Source organism: Piliocolobus tephrosceles, chromosome 13, assembly GCF_002776525.5.
Source record: "Piliocolobus tephrosceles isolate RC106 chromosome 13, ASM277652v3, whole genome shotgun sequence".
NCBI lineage: Eukaryota > Metazoa > Chordata > Mammalia > Primates > Cercopithecidae > Piliocolobus > Piliocolobus tephrosceles.
In genome coordinates, this window is record NC_045446.1 from 34,643,757 (window position 1) to 34,650,924 (window position 7,168).

A 7,168-nucleotide genomic window follows, 5' to 3' on the forward strand; every position below is an offset into this window, starting at 1 on the left:
CAACAGGAAGAGCTAACTATCCTAAATATATATGCACCCAATACAGGAGCACCCAGATTCATAAAGCAAGTCCTTAGAGACTTACAAAGAGACTTAGACTCCCATACAATAATAATGGGAGACTTCAACACTCCACTGTCAACATTAGACAGATCAACGAGACAGAAAGTTAACAAGGATATCCAGGAATTGAACTCATCTCTGCACCAAGCGGACCTAATAGACATCTACAGAACTCTCCACCCCAAGTCAACAGAATATACATTCTTCTCAGCACCACATCACACTTATTCCGAAATTGATCACATAATTGGAAGTAAAGCACTCCTCAGCTAATGTACAAGAACAGAAATTATGACAAACTGTCCTCAAACCACAGTGCAATCAAACTAGAAATCAGGACAAAGAAACTCAATCAAAACCACTCAACTGCATGGAAACTGAATAACCTGCTCCTGAATGACTACTGGGTACATAATGAAATGAAGGCAGACGTAAAGATGTTCTTTGAAACCAATGAGAACAAAGATACAACATGCCAGAATCTCTGGAACACATTTAAAGCAATGTGTAGAGGGAAATTTATAGCACTAAATGCCCACAAGAGAAAGCAGAAAAGATCTAAAATTGACACTCTAACATCACAATTAAAAGAACTAGAGAAGCGAGAGCAAAGACATTCAAAATCTAGCAGAAGGCAAGAAATAACTAAGATCAGAGCAGAACTGAAGCAGATAGAGACACAAAAAACCCTCCAAAAAATCAATGAATCCAGGAGTTGGTTTTTTGAAAAGATCAACAAAATTGATAGACCACTAGCAAAACTAATAAAGAAGAAAAGAGAAAGAATCAAATAGATGCAATAAAAAGTGATAAAGGGGATATCACCACCGACCCCACAGAAATACAAACTACCATCAGAGAATACTATAAACACCTCTACGCAAATCAACTAGAAAATCTAGAAGAAATGGATAATTTCCTGGACACTTACACTCTCCCAAGACTAAACCAGGAAGAAGCTGAATCCCTGAATAGACCAATAGCAGGCTCTGAAATTGAGGCAATAATTAATAGCCTACCAACGAAAAAAAGTCCAGGACCAGATGGATTCACAGCTGAATTCTACCAGAGGTACAAGGAGGAGCTGCTACCATTCCTTGTGAAACTATTCCAATCAATAGAAAAAGAGGGAATCCTCCCTAACTCATTTTATGAGGCCAACATCATCCTGATACCAAAGCCTGGCAGAGACACAACAAAAAAAGAGAATTTTAGACCACTATCCCTGATGAACATTGATGCACAAATCCTTAATAAAATACTGGCAAACTGGATCCAGCAGCGCATCAAAAAGCTTATCCACCATGATCAAGTGGGCTTCATCCCTGGGGTGCAAGGCTGGTTCAACATACGCAAATCAATAAATGTAATCCAGCATATAAACAGAACCAAAGACAAAAATCACATGATTATCTCAATAGATGCAGAAAAGGCCTTTGACAAAATTCAACAGCCCTTCATGCTAAAAATGCTCAATAAATTCGGTATTGATGGAACATGTCTCAAAATAATAAGAGCTATTTATGACAAACAGCCAATATCATACTGAATGGGCAAAAACTGGAAAAAATCCCTTTGAAAACTGGCACAAGACAGGGATGCCCTCTCTCACCACTCCTATTCAACATAGTGTTGGAAGTTCTGGCTAGGGCAATCAGGCAAGAGAAAGAAATCAAGGGTATTCAGTTAGAAAAAGAAGAAGTCAAATTGTCCCTGTTTGCAGATGACATGATTGTATATTTAGAAAACCCCATTGTCTCAGCCCAAAATCTCCTTCAGCTGATAAGTAACTTCAGCAAAGTCTCAGGATACAAAATTAATGTGCAAAAATCAGAAGCATTCTTATACACCAGTAACAGACAAACAGCCAAATCATGAATGAACTTCCATTCACAATTGCTTCAAAGAGAATAAAATACCTAGGAATCCAACTTACAAGGGATGTAAAGGACCTCTTCAAGGAGAAGTACAAACCACTGCTCAGTGAAATGAAAGAGGACACAAACAAATGGAAGCATATACCATACTCATAGGTATCAATAGGAAGAATCAATATCGTGAAAATGGCCATGCTGCCCAAGGTAATTTATAGATTCAGTGCCATCCCCATCAAGCTACCAATGAGTTTCTTCACAGAACTGGAAAAAACTGCTTTGAGGTTCATATGGAACCAAAAAAGAGCCCGCATTGCCAGGACAATCCTAAGTCAAAAGAACAAAGCTGGAGGCGTCATGCTACCTGACTTCAAACTATACTATAAGGCTACAGTAACCAAAACAGCATGGTACTGGTACCAAAACAGAGTTATAGACCAATGGAACAGGACAGAGCCCTCAGAAATAATACCACACATCTACAGCCATCGGATATTTGACAAACCTGAGAAAAACAAGAAATGGGGAAAGGATTCCCTATTTAATAGATGGTGCTGGGAAAATTGGCTAACCATAAGTAGAAAGCTGAAACTGGATCCTTTCCTTACTCCTTATACGAAAATTAATTCAAGATGGGTTAGAGACTTAAATGTTAGACGTAATATGCTAAAAAGTCTAGAAGAAAACCTAGGTAATACTATTCGGGACATAGGCATGGGCAAGGACTTCATGTCTAAAACACCAAAAGCAATGGCAACAAAAGCCAAAATTGACAAATGGGATCTAATTAAACTAAAGAGCTTCTGCACAGCAAAAGAAACTACCATCAGAGTGAACAGGCAAGCTACAGAATAGGAGAACATTTTTGCAATTGACTCATTTGACAAAGGGCTACTATCCACAACCTATAAAGAACTCAAACAAATTTACAAGAAAAAAGCAACCCCATCAAAAAGTGGGCAAAGGATATGACCAGACATTTCTTAAAATAAGACATTCATACAGCCAACAGACACATGAAAAAGTGCTCATCATCACTGGCCATCAGAGAAATGCAAATCGAATCCACAATGAGATACCATTTCACACCAGTTAGAATGGCAGTCATTAAAAAGTCAGGAGACAACAGGTGCTGGAGAGAATGTGGAGAAATAGGAACACTTTTACACTGTTGGTGGGATTGTAAACTAGTTCAACCATTATGGAAAACAGTGTGGAGATTCCTCAAGGATCTAGAACTAGAAGTACCATATGACCCAGCCATCCCATTACTGGGTATATACCCAAAGGATTATAAATCATGCTGCTATAAGGACACATGCACATGTATGTTTATTGTGGCACTATTCACAATAGCAAAGACTTGGAATCAACCCAAATGTCCATCAGTGACAGACTGGATTAAGAAAATGTGGCACATATACACCATGGAATACTATGCAGCCATAAAAAAGGATGAGTTTGTGTTCTTTGTAGGGACACAGATGCAGCTGGAAACCATCATTCTCAGCAAACTATTGCAGGAACAGAAAACCAAGCACCGCATGTTCTCACTCATAGGTGGGAACTGAACAATGAGATCACTTGGACTCAGGAAGGGGAACATCACACACCAGGGCCTATCATGGGGAGGGGGGAGGGGGGAGGGATTCCATTGGGAGTTATACCTGATGTAAAGGACGAGTTGATGGGTGCTGACGAGTTGATGGGTGCAGCACACCAACATGGCACAAGTATACATATGTAACAAACCTGCACGTTATCCACATGTACCCTAGAACTTAAAGTATAATAGTTAAAAAAAAAAAAAGTTTATTCAGGGTTTTTAGCCTGAAGAAACGCTGAATTTTATCAAAAACCTTTTCTGCCTTTATTAAGAGGATCATGTGTATTTTGTTTTTAATGATAAATGATTCAACAAGAAAACTATCATAAATATATATGCACCCAGCACTAGAGCACTTAGATTCATATAACAAGTTCTTAGAGACCTATGAAGAGACTTAGATAACCATCCAATGGTAGTGTGAGACTTCAGTACTCCCACTGACAGTGTTAGACACATCATTGAGGCAGAAAATAAAGATATTCTTGACATAAATTTGACACTTGACCAAATAGACCTAAGAGGCATCAACAGAATATGCAACAGTAAAATATACATTCTTCTCATGCACATGGCACATACTGTAAGATTGGCTGCATGCTCAGCAATCCCCAGCAAATTTTAAAAAACCTAAATCATGCCAACCACTCTCTTGGACCATAACACAGTAAAATATAATCCAATACCAAGAAGAACTTTCAAATCATACAGTTACTTGGAAATTAACCAATCTGCTCTTAAACTTTTGAGTAAATAACAAAATTAAAGTATAAATCCAAAACTTCTTTGAAACTAATGAAATAAAGATATAATATATCAGAATATCTGGGACACAGCTAAAGCAGTGTTAAGAGGAGTGTTTATAGTGCTAAAAGCCTAAATTAAGAAGTTAGTAAGATCTCTGACAACCTAACATCACACCTAGAGGAACTAGAAAAACTAGAGCAAAGCAACCCCAAAGCTAGCAGAAGAAAAGAAATAACCATAATCAGAGCTGAACTGAATGAAATTGAGTTGCAAAATCCACTTAAACGATCAACAAAACCTAAAGTTTGTTTTTTGAAAGAATAAATAGTGTTGACGGACAGTTAGCTAGATTAATAAAGAAAAAGGAGAGGAGATCCAAATAAACACGATGAGAAATGACTAACATGATAATCTCACCAACACTGCAGAAATATAAGGAGTCCTCAGAGACTATTATGAACAGCTCTGTGCACACAAACTAGAAAATCTAGAAGAAATGGATAAATTCTAACAAATACACAAACCAAGACTGAGCTAGGAAGAAATTGAAATCCTGAACAGATCACCAATGAGTTCCCAAATTAAATATGTAATAAAATATTTACCAACCAGAAAAAGCTCTGGACCACATGAACTGCAGCCAAATCCTACCAGATATATAAAGAAGAGCTGGTACCAATCCTACTAAAATTATTTCAAAAAATCAAGGAGGAGGGACTTCACCCTAACTCATTCTGTGAGGCCAGCATCATTCTGATAGCAAAATCTGGTAGGAATACAGTGAGAAAAGAAACTTCAGGCAAATATCCCTGACAAACATAAATTCGAAAATCTTCAGCAAAATACTAACAAATTGAATCCAGCAGCACATCAGAAAGCTAATTTACCAAGATCAAATAGGCTATATTCATTGGATGCAAGGCTGGTTTAATACACAGAAATTAATAAATGTGATTCATCAGATAAGTAGAAATAACTTTTGATATTTATCTCTTAAAATAATCCTTAAAAATGTACTAAAATCAATCATAGGTTGAGAGAAAAGAAGTTTAAGAAAAACTTTAACAGATGATATTTATTGAGCATCCTTCTGCCCATCACTAAAGGTACAAGCAATTATGCCTGTTATAATAAAGAAATAGTATGAAAATTTAGCCAGTCTTAGAAATTAATTTCAGAGGGGCCACTGTGAGGATGTGTGTTTAGGTAGAACACATTTTTTTTTTCAACATCTTCACGTAATTGAAAGAGAGGCCAATAGGAATTCTCTTAATTTGGAGTAAACTGATGTGCTAAGAGATAGGGAACACTGGATAAAAGTGTGTATATAAAGAGCTCTTTAAAATTCTATTCTGTATCACTTTCTTTACTAAGGTTTACTAAGGTTCAGTTTTCTTGTAAAAATAGGGTGAAATACCTACTTTCCAGTGTTGTTACAAGAGTTAAACAAATTGTGTACAAAATCCTTAGCATACTACCTGGTACATTATAAATGTTCAATAAGTAGGAGTTGTGCAGCATTATCGTGCAGTCTTACATTATTTGATATCCATAGTGGCACCAAATATGTACTTCAATAAAGTTCTGAATTTATTAACGAAATAAAGGAGATCCATAGATGGATCTTATCTATATGGCAAACCAACATGTATGGCATGTGATAATTTAGGAAATACTAATTCTTTGTAACATTTCAAGTGGACTACATGTGTATGGGGCAAAAAAAATGTATTTTCTAATAGTAGGCATATTTTGTTTTAGTTTGTTTGTCCCGCTATAGCAGAATACCTGAAACTGGGTAATTTATAAAAAACAAGAATTTATATTTTTTGAAGGAAAAATTGTATTTTTTTATGTAGAGAAAACTCAACAGTATACATTTAACCCACTTTAGTGGCAAGTTCTTTAGCCTTTGCCTTTTTGAGCTTGGCAATGCAAGCTACAGATCTGGGACCCAGGACATTGCCTCCCCAGTGACGGTGGATCTCATTGTATCTGTAGTTGCAATTGGTCCTGATAGCTTCCACCAGCTTAGCCAAAGCTCCTTTGTCTTCCGATTTAACCTGTCTGAAGGCAGCAGTGGTGCAGGTCTTCCTGTGGACTAGATGTCCCAGTTTTGCCTTCCCCTTGATAGTGCAGTACGGGACCCCCATTTTACAACGTAGGGCAGGCAAGAAAACAGCCAGCTAGATGGGATCCATGTGTGTGCAGTAACCACCAACTGAGCTTTCTTGTTCTCCACCAAGGTGGTGATGGTGTTAAATCCTGCTCCAAGGACAAGTGGTCTCTTAGTGGGGACGTCCCCTTTGCTGGCAGCTTTCTTCTCAGCCCCAGGCCAACAGCCTCTGCTTATTCTTTTGCTTTGTCTCTGGTCTGTGCCTGTGGTCCAGCTTAAGCAGCTGAGTAGCTGTTTGCTGGTCTAGGGCCTGGATGAACTGGTTAATCACAGGAGGCACTTTCAGCTGCTTATAGAGGACGGCTCTCTGCTGCTGTAACCTGATACAGCTGGGCCATTTCACAAAGCGGGTGAGGTCTCTTTTGAACTGGATGTCATGTTGAATGCCAACATTCTTAGGCCTTTTCTCAAACAGGGGATTCACCACTTTCTTGGCCTGCTTCTTCACAGCAGCAGAGACCTGAGCCACTTTCTTCCCCTTGGCCTTCTTTCCTTTCAGCATCTTAGGTGGTGGGAGGAGACAGCAAGAACAAGAATTTATATTCTCACAATTCTGAAGGGTAGGAAGTCCAAAATCAAGGCACTGGCATGTGGTCCAGTAAGGGCCATTTTGCTGCATCCTCATGTGGCAGGAAGTAGATGTTCATGTGAGCATAGGTTCGCAGAATGCTGCCCAAACCCTCTTTTAAAGGACTTTAATCC

General features: G+C 38.3%; 1 pseudogene; it reads right to left on the reverse strand.

Moving 5' to 3' along the window:
- Window positions 1-6,170: 6,170 nt before the first annotated feature.
- Window positions 6,171-6,968, reverse strand: LOC111554666 (annotated as a pseudogene).
- Window positions 6,969-7,168: the final 200 nt, after the last annotated feature.